Source organism: Adiantum capillus-veneris, chromosome 3 (genome assembly GCF_014529385.1).
Source record: "Adiantum capillus-veneris isolate H3 chromosome 3, ASM1452938v2, whole genome shotgun sequence".
Lineage (NCBI taxonomy): Eukaryota > Viridiplantae > Streptophyta > Polypodiopsida > Polypodiales > Pteridaceae > Adiantum > Adiantum capillus-veneris.
Window position 1 is genome coordinate 143,492,086 of NC_140933.1, and position 17,234 is coordinate 143,509,319.

Genomic DNA, 17,234 nt, shown 5'->3' on the forward strand with positions numbered 1-17,234 from the left:
TGGATTCATAAGATGCAACTCGGACACTGCATCTACACGAAGAATTTGGGAGATGGGAAATTCATCATCCTAATGTTGTATGTTGATGACATGTTGATTGCAAGTGCTAACATGCAGGACATCAAAGACCTAAAAGGGGAGCTATCCAAATCTTTTTCAATGAAAGATTTAGGTGCTGCAAAGAGGATACTTGGTATGAAAATATCAAGGGACAGGACGAAGAAGACAATAAGGCTATCTCAAGAAGATTACATCAAGAAGGTACTAGAAAGGTTTGCAATGCAAAATGCAAAACCAGTTTCTACACCTTTGGCTGGTCATTTTAAACTAATGAAGGATATGTGTCCAAAGACACAAGAGGAGATAGCCTATATGTCTAAAGCTCCATATGCTGCAGCGGTAGGTTCTCTAATGTATGCTATGGTCTGGACAAGGCCAGACATTTCACATGCAGTGGGAGTTGTGAGTAGGTTCATGGACAACCCAGGTAAAGAGCATTGGCAAGTTGTGAAGTGGATACTTAGGTATCTAAAAGGGACAACAACAAATGATTTGTATTTTGGAGGAACTGATATTTTTCTAGAAGGGTATGCTGATGCAGATATGGCAGGTGACAAAGATACTCGAAGGAGCACTACTGGCTATGTGTTCACGGTTGGAGGCACAGCAGTAAGCTGGGCTTCAAAGCTGTAGAAAGTGGTTTCACTTTCTACCACGGAAGCAGAGTATGTAGCAATGACGGAGGCAAGCAAAGAAATTCTGTGGCTTCACAGATTCTTAGAAGAGCTTGGATTCAAACAAGACAATTGTGTCTTGTACAGTGATAGCCAAAGCGCTATCCATCTTGCGAAGAACTTAGCATTTCATTCAAGGACAAAGCACATTGAGGTGAGATATCACTTCATACGCACTCTTTTGGAAGAGGGACAGCTAAAGCTAGGAAAGGTGCATACAAGTGAAAATCCTGCAGACATGTTTACAAAGGTGGTCAACAAGGAGAAGTTGAGCTTTTGCTCATCTTCAATCGGCATTCAAGGATAAGAAGCCAGAATGGAAAGCAATCACAGGTTTGGTTTGGAGATCAGTCTCCAAGTGGGAGATTGTTAAGTATGGAGCCTGATTTACCCTTGTAATTTTCTGTGGTAAAAGCGCACATTTGTAAGGCCCCCATTATGAGGAGAAGCCATCGTGCGTGAAGGAAAATCACTCACCGGAAACCAAATTTTTCACGGACAAGAACCAGGGGCAACTTTAAAGGCCTCGGGGGCGGAGGTCCCCGAGACTTTTTTTTCTTTCGGAATATTCTTTTTCGCCAGAATATTATGGCCGGCCGGTAGCCAGAAAGTGGTCGGAAAACAACCGGTCGGTTGGCCGGTGGCCGGTAGTCAATGGCCGATGGCCGGTGGTCGGAAGTCAATGGCCGGTGGCTGGTGGTCGGAAGTCAATGGCCGGTGGCCGGTGACTGAATTCAATGGCCGGTGGCCGAATTCAAAAGCAGACTTGTCTTCTCAAGGGCGGCCACACATGGGCGGATTGGAGGGTCCGATTTGGACTTATTCGCAAAAGGGCAGCTACACATGGCTGTCTCTCATAAGAGAGGGCAGCCCTTTTGGCCTATAAAAGGAGGCCATTTCTACACACATTTCATAGTGTGAAGTTGATGCAACAAGGTGAGTGTGAGGTGGTGAGAGTGAAGCAAGGCGGGAGCTCCATTAAGGGTATAATCCCTTTGTAAACTACTTGTTGTTTTGAAGTACTAAAGCCATTGAGTGGCTGCTTTCTCGTGGACGTAGCCCACATTGGGTGAACCACGTATATCGTGTGTACTCTCTCTCTCTCTCTCTACTCTATAATCTCGTGTATATAAATCTATCTCTCTCCATTAAGTAATCTACTCAATTATCTATTTAGCTACGTTTTATTTCCTAACATCCAAAGGCATGTTAAACTGACATAATGGAATAACTATAAATTCAACTTTCGTGTTGCCAATAAGTTACATGTTAATCACTCAGTATAGAGGCATTCAAAATGTTATCCAAAAAATCATCCCTCATGGGAAGTAGGCATATACATGGGTTAGAAGAGAGCGTTAAGTTGTAATGACAAAACATGGTAGTACAAGGGTTTGCTACAAAGCTTGGCTTCCTAAAATTACATGAGCTTTTTAAGGATGAGATACTAGGGCTAAAAGACCATTGGCATCAAATGTGGTCCCATCAAGTATTCTCCATAACTGGTGGTCTTTCCACCTTGCTTGAGTGCAGCTTTAACATAGTTGTCCTCTGATGTAGGCTTCACATTGAAGTTGAAAGCTTCTGCTGACCGATCCGTAGCATCACACTTGGCAAGAACCTCTTGCAAATCCCTGGACAAAAGTTCACTACTCCGATCCTCTAGTCCAGGTACAATGATGTAGGAACCATGCAAATTATAATGGCATTTATAAAGACTGTTGTCAATCAATAGCACATTTCTCATATCGTATCGCAGAACTAGCTTTAGAAAATTTTACAGATTCTTGAAAAAGACTGGTTTTCCACCTACAATTTTGAATGTAGCTACATCACACTACTGTTGTCCATTACATCCGCTGAAGTAATCACAAAGCCCCCCAAAAGCTGCCTTGATTATTATGTTCACTCTGTTTAGCATTGCTGAACTCCAAATGTAAATATTTGCCTAGCACACATCCCAAGCTCATAATTGTTTTGCATCCTTGGGAACTTAGAGGTACCTGAAGAACAACAATTCCTTCTCTGTGGGCATGTACAAATCATACATACATAAAAAATACTTCAAAGCCTCAGTCAAACGTGTCATCCTTTTCATTGATGAGGTCGAATCCAACAATTTCAAGATTAGGTGGCTGGGCATCCGAGTTATTAGGATCTTCAATCCATGAAGTACAAAGGACACCGTTAAGATTAAACACTATTGCTGGTCGTGAGGGGATATCGAATGGCAGCGATGTGATGGTTTTTGGAATATAGGGGGTGGATCATTGATAATTATTATTTCTTCAACAGGCAACTTGGGAGTCCCTTTTATTATGATATCCTTGTAAAAGACAGGAGTTTAACATACTTCAAGTAATAGACTAAGCAATTTTGAACCAAAATAAGAGTGACAATTGCAATAAATTGAGAGATAGAGAAATGGAGGCCAACATAAAATTCTCATTTCTATTCAAAAAGCAAGAATCAAAGATTTTGTCATTACAAGAGAGTGCAGACACAAAGTGTCTTCAATGTCACAGTTTCTTGCAAACACGAGGCCTTGGGGGGTGGGAAATCATATTGGGATGTTGGAGGGGAGTACTTTTTTTGGGGGACTTCTTCGCAGGAGGTGGTGACTTCGGAACTTCCTCACTAATCGCCTTCTCATCTCCGCCTAAAACTCTGCCTAAAACCAAAACCCAAGTAACTTACACGTTGATGAGAATGAACATGAGCGATAGAGATAAAAATATCAATGAGGTTGACCTTACAAACTTCCTCTATGTGCTGAGATGCTTTTCTTGAACAAGCCATGAGTAAAAGAGGTCTCACCATCATTCTCACCCTCAGCCTTGTTATGTTGCTGCTTTGAGCGGTTCATCTCTGATGCTCACGTATTTTTGGACTGTCCAGCTGCACCATATAGAGACACATCAATAAAAATCATTCAATGCTTGTAGGGAGCCAAGTCCTAGATAGCCAAAACATCTTACCATCAGCATGCTTCTTTCGCTTCCTTGACTTCTTCACCATATCACTAAGGAAGACAGGGGAATCTGGATCTGCATCACCATGAACCATGTGTTGCACCGCTTCCACCCCCTGTTGTGCTATAAAATCTATCATCTTAACATCAACATCTTCCATTACTTTGGTTCTGATTCACCTACTTTCTGTTGAGAGGGCTCCACCTCAGCAGCTGGGGTTTTGTCAATTTCCACATGCGAGCCTTCCTCGCAAGCCAGAGTTTTTTCACTTGCCAAGGATGAGCCTTCCTTGACACCTGGATTTGACTGATCATCAAATTGCATGTCTATGTCTATGGTGTAGGCGTCCGGAGTTGGATCACCATTCAAGTTTGGCACCTCAGATGGTATTGTTTCCACATATGGCATATGACTGGAACTTGCAACTACACCACAAAGGTTGTAGCTTGGGGTAATAATTTTTTTTTTCTTACATTCTTAACAAAATTTATTAATCTCGATAGACATGAAGAATAGAAAACCAACCATTATGCAGCACATGCTCCTATAAAAACCACTTTGGTCTGTCAGTGACTCCCATGCTCTCCAGCCTGTCGGACGTAACAACATTGAGTCACCTCTCTTCCCTTGATCCAACAAGCTCTCATAAAACATGACTTGAGAAGCACATGTATCTGATGCTGCCAACTCAATTAGTTCTTTTTGCACCACACTTGACAAGTAAATATTAGTCCATGTCAAAAAAGTACCAAGGATACACTCTAAGTACCTATGAGAGTACCAAGGACAAGCTAAGAGTACCAATCAAGAGAACTTACCAAGCACATATGAAAGGCACTTTGCAACACAAGGGCATATGTACTTGATGGTACAAACACACATGCATGGTACTTAACAAAAAAAAGACATGTACTTTCACAATGTACAAACACATGCATGGTACTTTGGAAACATGGCATATGTACTTTCAAAGTATCAACCTATGAAAGGTACTTTGAAAGATGAAGGGATATATATTTTGTCAATGTACCTATGATGGGTACTATAAACTCTACCTTGTAATAGAACAATATGTACAAAGTGCCTACGTGGGTACTCTTGGTTGTACCTTGAATGAACTACGATATAAAAAGCTACCATATTACTTAGCTTCACAAAGTACCTTTAATCCTAGTCTAACGGAGGACTTTGTGATTTCCACCACCATCACTAAGATTTGTGAACCACTGGTCAATAACCCAACATTGGTACTTACAAATAATACCATGATCTACTCAATCACAGTCAAATGTTGAATTTTGAGAGTTCTACCTATTTGCTACCATGTACAAGCTCTATGAAGTACCATGGTGTATATAATCACAATCAAATGTTGGATTTTGAGAGTTCTACCTATTTGAGAGTTCTGCCTTGTTTCTACCATCCCTAGGCTCTGTGAAGCACCCATACATCTCCATTGGTACTTATATAAAGTACCATGACTAGTTGGGCATCTCTCATATATAAACAAGGTTGAAAAATTGTGTGTGATTTCTTTGTTGGTTGGTAAGCAGGGATTTCATTGACGTAATCACGATTGTGTGATTACGTTAATAGCTGTAGTATTTACACAAGAAAATCACGTGATCATGTTAATTGTTAACGTGATCTTGATGGTGACCTATAGAAACCAATAGAGCCGGTAGGCCCGTCGACCTTTTTCATTTTCCCGGCAGGTCCGCCGAGAAAATGAAAAGGCCCGGTGCACCCGACTATATATAGTAAACTTTGGCATTTTAACTAAGGAAATTCCTGGGGAGTGTATCCGAGCGCCGGGTATAGTCATCTCCTTGTGAATGGACCTAAGGTTACAGAGTCACAGGCGTGATTCTTAATTCGGTAACCACTTCTAAAAATATTTAAGTCCTTCACCAACATAAAGGTATGAAACCAAAACAATTGAGAATTTGGAGAGTCATGCTCATTGTGATGAAGCCATTGGTCCATAAAAGGGTTGTAGTTGGTTTTAGAAGATGAGCATATTTAAATATTTGATAGTCAAGGGTTGGATGCCCTGTACTACTGTACTCGGTATATAAATATCCTTGAATTATTGCATTTTTCACCATCATAGATTTGAAATGATATACATTTCCACTGCGCAATATGAAAACTATAATCCTTAATTGGGTGAAATTAGCTTTTATATGTTGAATTGGATGCATAAGGGGGCTACAATCCTTGATTGGGTACAAGTAGTCTTCAATTGTGTAATTGTATTGGAGATTTCATTACCTTGTTTTATGCATTGGTTTATATAGGGAGTGAATTATGTATTATAATTAAAAAAAATTTAGTGCATGAGATGGTCAATCATTGATATTATTTTTTTCATGTGTGTTTTGCAATTAATTATCATCATTTCAATGTAAATGTTGATGATTCTTTGTAGCATGTGAAAATAGTTGTCTTGTTGTTTTCAGATCGCAGAGGATATATAACTAATCATTCTATTTATAATTGCATTGACAATTTCATATTATTTTTGTATCCATAATGCATGTAGAGAGTGCATTGCAATGTGTATGTTCTCTCAGAACATATGTGGTCGATATGTGAAATTGACTAGAATGCATTGCAAATCTCATATTATGTAGATTTGATTGTTTTCTTAGTGATTGTTTTTCTAATATATATTGAAAAGGTTTTTGTTTATTTTAAATGAACATCTAGTTCTTATGTTTGCAGTATTAAATTGAAAGCAATGGAGAAAAATGTCAGCACAAGTGATACGAATAAGGCAAAGAATTAAAAAGCCACTAGCAAACATGGGTTTTGAATCTCAAATCAAAAACTTATCTCCCAAATTCGGCCTGACAAACTGACTTAGTATTAGAGTATAACTTGGCCTAAACAAGTAGAAGGTTTAGCTAGACAATCTCTTCAGAATCCTTACAAAGTCATCATTGGTTCATAAGCTCTAAAAGACAATCATTCAATTCTACAGATTGTAGGAGCTGTTTTTCAGAATGAGAAATACTCAAAATTGCCAGATTTACTGAAGCGAATGATGGATGGAAGTAAAGTGATCATATTTATGGAAACAAAAAGAGGTTGTGATCAAGCTACTAGACAACTTCCAATGGATGAATTTGCAGCTTTATCTATCCATGATGATAAAAGTCAAGCTGAACGAGCTTGGCTTCTTTTTGAATTTAGATCTAGCAATAGCCCTATAATGACAACAATAGATGTTGCAACTCGGGGTTTGGATGTGAAGGACATAAAGCACAAGAAAGAAAAACAACAACAAAGACCGCAATGACATTGACAATGAGGTCGTGTCAGGGGGGACGACATGAATTCGCAAGGGGGGAGTGTTGACCCATGGGTCAACAACACAACATAACTCAATTTTCATACCAAAGTCTTATGTTTTGATAGTTATGAAATGATGCAAATTATGGTTAAAAACATCATTTATAATAAGTAGTTATTCTAGTTGTAGAAGCCGGGGTGCAGTGGCACTTCTAGATTGTAAATACAAAGCCATTTGACCCCTTGAACTCTATTTTGATTTAACCTATGGTAGCCTTAGTATATAAGGTACCTAAGTCATTTTGTAAAGAGAACTTAATCATGATCAAAGTTTTAAGCTGTCATTGACCGTTTATGAGAGAGAAAGAGAGAGAGTGTGAGCTTCATCCTAATGCTAGTTCTTGCTTACTCATTGCATTGGAGATTCAACTGCACCATCACGATTGCCTCGGAGAGAGCTACACAACAATACCAAGTACTCCTTGCAAACATGAGCATGTGTGCTAACGCATCTACGAGCTATTTGTGGTTGTAAGTGTATCAAATGATGTCTGTTTTTTGCGTGCAAGTAGTCATTATAATTGATGCAACTTTGGGTAGCTCCCACAACAAAGATAGTCATTGATCTGTGTGTGTGTGTGCGTGCACGCGCGTGCGTGTGTGCATGTGTGTGTGTGTGTGTGTGTTGGCTCAACAAAAAACACCCAATGTGCCCGATTAGGGCTCTCTATGATATTAAACTGCAGCCCGCCGGGCTTTGGGTTTTCTCGGCAGGGCCCGTAGGGAAAATGCAAAAGCCCGACGGAGCCCGTAGGGAAAACGCAAAATCCCGACGGGCTTTTTGTGGGTTTCCAAGTTGCACTGAACCGGCTTGTTTGTGATCATGTTAACTGTGATCATGTAAATATGTCAACAAGACCTTGTGATCACACAATTTTTTTTTTGTAATTACTTAAATATTTATTCCCTGTTTGGTAAGGCTTGATATACTTTGTGAAACAGTAACCTACATTCTTCTGTATATTCAAGCTGCAATATATGCAAGAAGATCATGGCACCCTTCTCCCTTTTCTTTGTGAAGACTACCAGCCAATCCTCATCTGTCACATCCTCATCAGACAAATGTTGGTACAACTTGCCTTCCAAACTTAGACCATACTCCTTGTGTAGGTCATGTCGGGTAAAGCAAAACATGGTCTACTTGGGATATTGAGCCTTCCGAGATGCTACTAATGAGCATAAAAATTTAGATGGAAGGGGATTAGTCAAAACACTTTGACCGCCATGTAAAACTATGCATTCAATGTAATAAAACTAATGAAATGTGGACATGGAAAAACAGTGGGGCAAACCTTGAACATATAATTTTTTAACCAACAAGTACTAATTTAACAGATTCATACATTCATGAGAAGGAAATGGGTGATTTCCATTGCTCTTATCAAAGGCAAGAAAGGTGTCCTTTGACAAAAAACTTGCACCACTCTTGGGCCGTTTGCTACTGCTGGAATGCAAGTTGTGGATAACACCTCAAACGGCGATTTGTTTGGTAAGGTGCACTTTTGTGGTGACGCATTCATTTCTGGCGTCCAAATAAAAAAACCATCAAATCTCATCCAACAATGAATGCAACACCCTCAGCCTAGAGAGAGAGAGAGAGAGAGAGAGAGAGAGAGAGAGAGAGAGAGAGAGAGAGAGAGAGAGAGAGAGAGAGAGAGAGAGAGAGAGAGAGAGAGAGAGATAGATAGATAGATAGATAGATAGATAGATAGATAGATTTTATTATCGTCCTCGGAGGTCAAATATGACCTATGGGACCAAAGTTACATGTGATGTAGTATGTGTATGGCTGATGAGTGACTCTCGATGCTCCAAAATTGTAGTGATGAGAGTCGCAATGGAGAGCCCACACTTTGGCTGGGAGAGGAAAGTGTGTAGGTCTAAGTTATGGCTGAAAATGTTAGAGAAGCAAGTTTGGATGTGATCAAAAGCTGAGCACTCTAGTAGTGTGTGGTACTCAGACTCTCGAACTTGCAGTGAGTATAATGTGCACAATCGATTTGACTCTTCTCCATTGCCCCAACGCCCTATCTCGCATCGAAGGAAATGGGAGCTAAGCCGAATTGCTGCGATAGTGCGTATCGCGGACAAGGGAATAGGCTCAAGCATGTAAGTGTGAGTACGGTTTCCTCTCTCAGTGAAGAACATGGTTTTGTAGTTGGGGGCAATATAGGTGGTGTAATGTATGAAGCGTGACCCACCGGATTTCTCCCAAGCCGTAATACATTGGCGTTGTAGAAAAGCTTCATTCACTTGAGAGTCAATTGAAGCATCATGTAGCAAGTGTAATGCATCCCATCTCCCAAACCACTTCTTTATGTCTTGCATCCATCCCGTGCTCAAGATCTTGCTTTTATGCGTCTTTTGAACTTTTTTGCTTGCTTCCCATGCAATTGTAGGAAGTCGATGTGAGGGGTTTTGACGCATCTTTATCATGTACTCCACAACCCTTTCCATGCCCATAACCTCAATTGGAAGAGATCCCGACTCAAGAAGTAGGAGCATATATGGTGTTTGTGTCTTAACTTGGAGAAAGTTAGTAAGAAAACGCTTTTGGACATTCTCAAACTCTTTCCAAGTAGACTTTGAGATGCTCCCGCCCCACACTTCAACTCCATAAAGAAGAACTGGTGTCACCAATGCATCAAAAAGATACTTCTTGAGAACCCAACACTTGATGTTTCCCGCATTACACATGTTCTCAAATGCATAATATGCTCTCTTTCCCGCTTCCAAACGACGCATAGCACATTCATGCCACTTGTGATTGGATGGAACCTCAAGGCCAAGGTACTTAAAGCTCTCAACAACTTCAAGTGTCTCGTTGTTGTACACAATGCATGGCTTCTCCTTATGGTTGGTTTTCACAAGCATAACCTTTGTTTTGGATTCATTTACAATCAGCCCACTATGCAAGCAAAATTTCTCAAGGACAACCATAAGCTTTTGTGCATCTTCTAAAGTGTGTGCTAGAAGCACTACATCATCCGCATACAACAAAAGCATGATTACCGCATTGCAAATAGTGACCTCTTCAATGCCTTCTTCTTGCATAAAGTCAAGTACCATTTGTTCCAATTGATCGATGCATAGACCAAAGAGAGTTGGTGACAATGGACATCCTTGTTTAACCCCAATAGTGCTTACAAAAATTTCTGAAATTTCTCTTCCCATGCGTAATTGACAAATCACCTTCTCATAGATTCGAGAAACCGCAAGCATAAACTCACTTAGCACTTGGAGTTCTTCCATCCTTCTCCACAAATTGTTACGTGGAACCATATCAAAGGCTTTCTTAAAGTCCACAAAACAAGTATACAATCGCTTGCCTTTCAACCGACTTTTCTCCATGAGAACACGAAGAGTGACAAGATGATGAATGGTGCTATGGCATCGACGAAAACCCGCTTGTCCCTTTGCACGCTTGTCATTCTCTTCAGCCCAATCACTCAATTTCATCTCCATTATGCACCCAAACAACTTTTCCATAAGAGACCCAATCATTATAGTCTGGTAGTTGCTTACATTCTTTACATCCCCTCCTTTATGCAAAGGCTTAACCCAATTAGTACTCCAATCATAAGGCATACCATGTTGAAGTGCAAGGTTGAACATATCACACATCCACTCATGGGTAGAATCTCCCGTCCATTTGATCATCTCCGGCTTGATACCTTGAAGATCTCCCGCTTTGCGAGTGGCGAACTTTTCAAGCCCACCGCATACATCCTCAATAGTAAAAAAAGACGGCATACATGGGAGTGAACCATAAAATGGTATTTTTTCAGTATTTGCTTGCTCATATTATTGCCTACAATGTGTGTACATATCCACTAGACTCAAGTTACCAAAATTCTCAATCCGCTTGCCTCTCAAGTTTCTCCAAAATCTTCCACATGCATGTGCCTTTTCTTGGACTTGAAATTCTTGTTGCTTTACTTCCCATCTTCTTCTCTTCTTTTGAATCAATGCCTTGTATGTATGCAAATGACTTTGATAGTTGTCTTTGTCCATAGTTGCATCAAGCTTTATCAAGGACTTTCGAGCATCTTGACATTCTTTATCAAACCACCTTTTGCGTGATCTATCTTTGTTGATACCATGGAGATGCTTTATGGAAAAGCATTCTTCCGCACAAGAATAAATAGCTTTCTTGAAAGCTTCCCATTTAGTTTCCAATGGTGCATCACATTGAAGCTTTGTCATCCATAATTTTTTCTCAACCATTTCAATGTACATTGGTGCCCGTTTGAAATCCATACATAGTGATAACTTCTCTTTCCTTTGGCTGAGATTATCATGCTTAGTTGCTTCTCCACATGAAAGGTCAATACATAAGGTGCGATGGTCAATACATAAGGTGCGATAGTTGCTTCTTCGCATGAAAGGTCAATACATAAGGTGCGATGGTCGGATTCCGGGGTCCATTGATCAAACATAAAACTCTTTATGCGATACATGATGGCTTCAGAGAGTAGCATATAGTCAATCACACTATCCCCATTATGTCTCCTACATGTAAATCCATTGGTTCCACTCCACAAAGATACACCATTGGCAATGAGCATACCCGTGCTATTACACATGTGTAAAAGTAACTTTCCATAGTGATCCGGCTCTTTCTCATCCATTGAAGTACGATCATACAAGTGAACTTCCTCCAACTCCCTTGAAATGTATGGCATATAAAATTGTTGAGTATCATGTTGCAATGTTTTTGTGCGAGCATTCATATCCCCAAATACAATAACATCACCTTCACCTTTGAAATAAGCAATGTCCTCTTCCAAATCAGAAAATGGTTGATCTCTATCCATGCAAGCATAAAAGGGAGAATCATGATGAGGAATGTAGCAACCGGCTACAAAAATGGGTGCTCTTTTTGGTGTCATAATTTTCAGCCATACATAACGTTTGTACTTGTCATCTTTCACAATTGATACAAAATCTTCCAATCCTTTCTTAAGCATACATGCTAACCCTCCTTGTCCTCTTCGTTGCTTGAGATTCTTTGACCACATCAATGAATGTACATTGTAATCCTCCAAGCCGTTAATCCTTTGTGTATCATGCTCCCAAGTTTCAACAAGAAGTACAACATCGGCTTTGCTTGTTAGTTCATCAATTCCAACCCCCGCATTCCATGGGTATCCATTACAATTCCAAAAGCATATTTTCAATTGTAACTCGGTCTCATAGGTCACGCATCCCTATTTGCTTGAGAGTCTTGCCTCCTCCTTGGGCACATTTTCTTCATGAGAGATCTCCTTGTTTTTATTATTCTTTTCCTCATATGCCTTGCGACGCATATTTTGTTGCTTAATAGTGCGATCTTCACATACAAAACATTTTGTATCCCTCAAATAGATCCAACTATTATCAAGGATAATCTTTCGCTTGGTCTCATCCGGCATGGTGCATACAATTGACCATTCTCCCGAGCGAGGAGCTCCTTGCTTCCCCACTCTATGTGCTCCATAGACCATAACTCCGGACATGCCAAAGTGGGTTTTGAAGAAATCTTGAATAACAATGGCAAGAGAAGGAGGTGTCTCTAACTTCTCTTCGGGAATTCCACGAATAACAATGTTCTTGGAACGTCGCTCCTGTTCCTTCAACTCCTCCACATCCACATTCTCAACATTCTTTATTTGAAACATAGCTTGCATGAGTGAGGAATTAGAAACCACATTGCTACCACATACATCAGCCCAAGACTTGTTTGTGCATACATTTTTCATGTCGCATACATCCCGACTCATAGTGTCAAATTTCTCCTCTTTCAATACATGGTCATGCTCTACTTTGCTCATCCGCTCCTTCAAAGCATTCAAGTCCACAAGAGAGCGTTTACATTCCTTGACTTCCTCTTCAAGTTACATCAAACGTGTTGTTTGCATCTCAAGTGTCCTCTTGATATTCTCATTCTCAACCACAAGTACCCTTAGTGTGCCATTCTCCATTGCAAGTGCTCGTAAGTTTTCGCCTTGTTTGTTTACGGTCTCTTGCAATGATACCAAGTACTCCATGATCATGGTTTTCGATGTCGTTGGTTGGGTGGTTGTGTTGCTATCTCCACACTTAGGAGATTTTGGATCATTTTCCACAATGGTTGTGGACCTTCTTGAAGAAGAAGAACCCTTGCGAGTGCCGGAAGACATTGTATGTAAAATAGGAGATGAGAATCAATTTTGTTGAACCTGTTCACTTCGGAAATGCTGCTACAGAAATGTCTTCCGTAACTCTGAAAATTTCTGTCTTTACATCAATGCGTAGAGGACTTTGTGGTCTTCGATTGAGGCTATAGATCACCCAAATCGGAGTTCAAATGAAGAAGTTATGATCAAAAGAGTGGACTGCTATCTACTAGGTCAAAAAACGGCTGCGTTTTTTGAGAGAGAGAGAGAGAGAGAGAGAGAGAGAGAGAGAGAGAGAGAGAGAGAGAGCTCTCACTTCCTTGAGGAAGAAATGGTTGTAAGCATTCTCGTGGCACTAGTGGTACATCAAAGCAGAAAGTGAGCTCCGAAAGAGTTGCAAGTAGGAGCAATCCATGCAACCCGACCTTGGCGCATGCCAGCACTGAGCAGATTACCTTTTGCATGCTTTCATTTCAACAAATGATGAAATCTTGAAGTGATGTTTTCAAATCTTGGTAGCCCCTTCGACGACTTAGACTAGACCCTCACACAATATGAGAGTACCAAAGAGATCCACCAATTTTGCCCCAAAACTTGACCACCTTTTCATGCTTTTACCCACACACACACACACACACACACACACACACACACACACACACACAGAGAGAGAGAGAGAGAGAGAGAGAGAGAGAGAGAGAGAGAGAGAGAGAGAGAGAGAGTTTTCTTTCATCGTCTAATCCTCTCCCTACTTTTGCTTCAGCTTCTGAGACAAGTCTTTGGCTATGCGTGTGTCTTACATGAGCAACTGACCTTCTGGAGCCCATCTTTAAGAGCTTCAATGTTTCTTCATTCAGGTGTCCAAGATGAATAGAGAGAAGCTCATGAGGATGGCTAGTGCCGTACGTGCTGGGGGCAAAGACATTGTAAGAAGAAAGAAGAAGGCCATCCACAAGAAACACCTTGAAAAGATTGGGTGTAAATATTATTCCTGGTGTTGTGGAAGTCAACATCTTTAGGATGATATGCTCATTCATTTTACCAAACCTAAAGTGCAAGCTTCAATTGCGGCAAACACATGGGTTGTGAGTGGCTCATCATAGACCAAAAGACTTCAAGACCTCTTACTAGGCATTATAAATCAGCTTGGTCCTAACAATTTGGCCAACCTGAACAAAATTGCAGAGCAATATCAATGGCAAGAAGGAATCCTTGAGGGTGATGAGAATGATGATGTGCCAGAGCTAGTGGAGGCTCAAACATTTGAGGACGCTACCAAAGATGCTGAGGCAAAGTAGATAGTAAGGTTTGCTCATCGGAGTGTATGTTTTATGACTTTTGAAGAATCAGTTTATTTTTAATTTTGTGCAAGTTTTGGAGGCTTTGACTACTGCGTCTTGTCAAGAGACTTTTTATTATGAGCTTTCAAGGCTCTTGGGAGATGCTTATTTAAAATGGGTCGTTAGTCCATGGCTTTTTTTGAAGTTTCCTCAAAAGCACGAGGTACAACTTACTTGGATGCATCAATAAAAAGTTAGCAATATGGTTTTGTATGAAATGCTCTCCATAAAGCACTATAGGTATGCATTCAAACTGACTGTTTGCTCCATGCAAATGGACTTTCCATGGGGTTCCTCTTATTTTCAATGAAGACAATTAGGATGGATGTCTGAGAGAAGTATGTTTGATCTATGAAAAGATAAATCTAAAGAGGAGTTGAAGGATCAAAGCAATGAGTATGAATTGCTCAACGATAGCAATGAAGAGCCAAGCTCAGAAGAAGATGGTGAAGTTTTAGGGCTAACTACTCCCCTGTTCATGCTCACAAGCACGACACAGACAACATACTTGTCATCCGGTGACACGACTAACCCATAGGTGCACGGAGGCAATCTCGTTAGCTTGTCAGGTTGAGACCAACCTACACATACACACTTCTATGATGCATCAATCACTAATCCTTGTTAACTCCAACCCACTCTATCCCTAAACACTCATAACACCGTTTACACATCAAATGAACTCGGAATTGCTTCAAACTTGCTAGCCACCATCCCCTCACTAGGATACACTTACCTATAAGTCCAATCTCACCAGATTATAACCCTAGCTACCTCAAATACAGTCGCGATAGACTCACATGTCATAACCTAAAAGTGTGCGAAACCTAATTCTATGAACATCTATGCGTAGCTAATCTTGCCCTCATTCCATAAAGTACTTGATTGTTGAAAACAGACACCGTTTGTGCTACTTACAAGCAAAACAAGCTCGTGGGAAGATCGCTCGCGAACAGCTCAAAGATGCAAATGCGTGGCGTGGGCGTGTAGCTCTTGGAGATGCTACCGCGATGGTGTGGTCGCTTCGTGAATCCGGTGAGGGAGATGCGCGTAGTGAAAAGGATAAGATCATACACACTCTCTCTCTGTCTCTCTCAGACTCGTACGACACAGAATTAGTTATTCAAATGTTTTTTAAAAATGGTTCTAAGGTGACCTTTATACTTTAGTTACCTTAGCTCAAAATGTACATGGGGTTTTAATTGAGCTCTACTCATCATAATTACAAAGTGCAAACGCATTGCATCCCGGCCAACTAATCAATCTATACATAATCCAGACAATTGGATAAAGATGATAGACATCATTGGCATTACAAAGGGAATTTGATAGTCATTACAAAGGGGCTTTATACAGCTGTTGGGATCCAACACTCCCCCCCTCCTAGTTCATGTCTACCATGACATGACTGGCTTCGTCTTCAATGTCTTTGTCTTCTTTCCTGGTTTATTTGATGTAGAAAGGCATCGTATCTCATAGATTTTCTCGCCATTAATGGGCCAAAAATTTGTGATTTGTACATGAAGAAGCCGGTGTAAAATGCTTCTTCGAATGTCTGGAGATGGTAACTAGGCAAAAACATGAGCCGTCTGAAGTATGAGTACAAAACTGGCTATGTAGGTGGCACACTAAGATCATATGATAGCTCCGATATGTTTTTTCCGTATCCATGAACTCTGAACTCAAGCTCTCTGAAAACGTTGTGAGACAGGCCAAAAATGTCCTAGCTATTTTACAAAGCATTTTGCAGGACAGGTCAGAAGAGCCTCCGAATTCCTCAATTGTGCCCTCAAGGTTCACCATGTATGCACCGGATATTTTCTCTCCTTCGGTCGGTCCTGACAAAACTGGATAGTTCACCCATGTGGGATTTCTGCTTTGTAAGGCTTTATGTTGGCTATAAGTATAAGTTCTTGGTGTTGGGCAAAAAGTTCTATCATCTCTGAGCTCAGGTGGTGCATTCACTAAGTGGATCAGGTTGTCAGGATGATCCAATAGCCACTAACACCTCCACTTTGGCTGGCTATCTATGATTCTGCTTTTTTGTTTCTGAATCTATGAATCTCCTTCAAATAGTGGCACTTGCTCTTCATTTGCTAGTTACCGTTGATGTGTCAGTGTTTCATATTTCAGCAGAGCATAGGGTAACATCAGGGCATTCCACTCTTCCCATAGCTCTGCTGTCTGCTGCTGTCTTGCCTGATCTAGAGAGTCCTCGTAGCATTTCCCTCTCTAGTTTCATGGCCTTGTACCACATCATATCTGACTGCTTTTCCATTTCTTCGGCCAGCTTTTGCTCTTCAAGTTTTGTGCTGGAATCTTCGTCTTCTTCTTGGTTGCTGGGGCCAGCTTGATCATCCTGAGTATCTGGGGGACCCGTGGTCCTCTGATCCTTCCTCAGCCTCATCATCACCACCATATAGCTCTGCCAGGCCAGTCAAATCCATGGCCTCTTGCACCGTGTGCACCCTCACCTACCCGTGGGGTTGGCTTGCAGTTTGGAGATTTGGAATTTGTGCAGCCATTGTTTGATTATCAATTCGGAGTGTTTTGGAATTGCATCTCCTTTTGGACTGCACCATCTTCCAATTCTTTGACCCTGTTGTGCAGATTCTCATTTTCTTCCTTGATGGACTTGAAAGCGAGGCTTTCTCTTTCAATGTCTTGAGCTGGTCCTTGCTGTTGTCTGCTTTG

General features: G+C 40.8%; 1 pseudogene; it reads left to right on the forward strand.

The window, feature by feature from the left end:
- The first annotated feature begins 14,066 nt into the window (after nucleotides 1–14,066).
- LOC147461843 (nascent polypeptide-associated complex subunit beta pseudogene) lies at nucleotides 14,067–14,498 on the forward strand (annotated as a pseudogene).
- The last annotated feature ends 2,736 nt before the right edge of the window (nucleotides 14,499–17,234 follow it).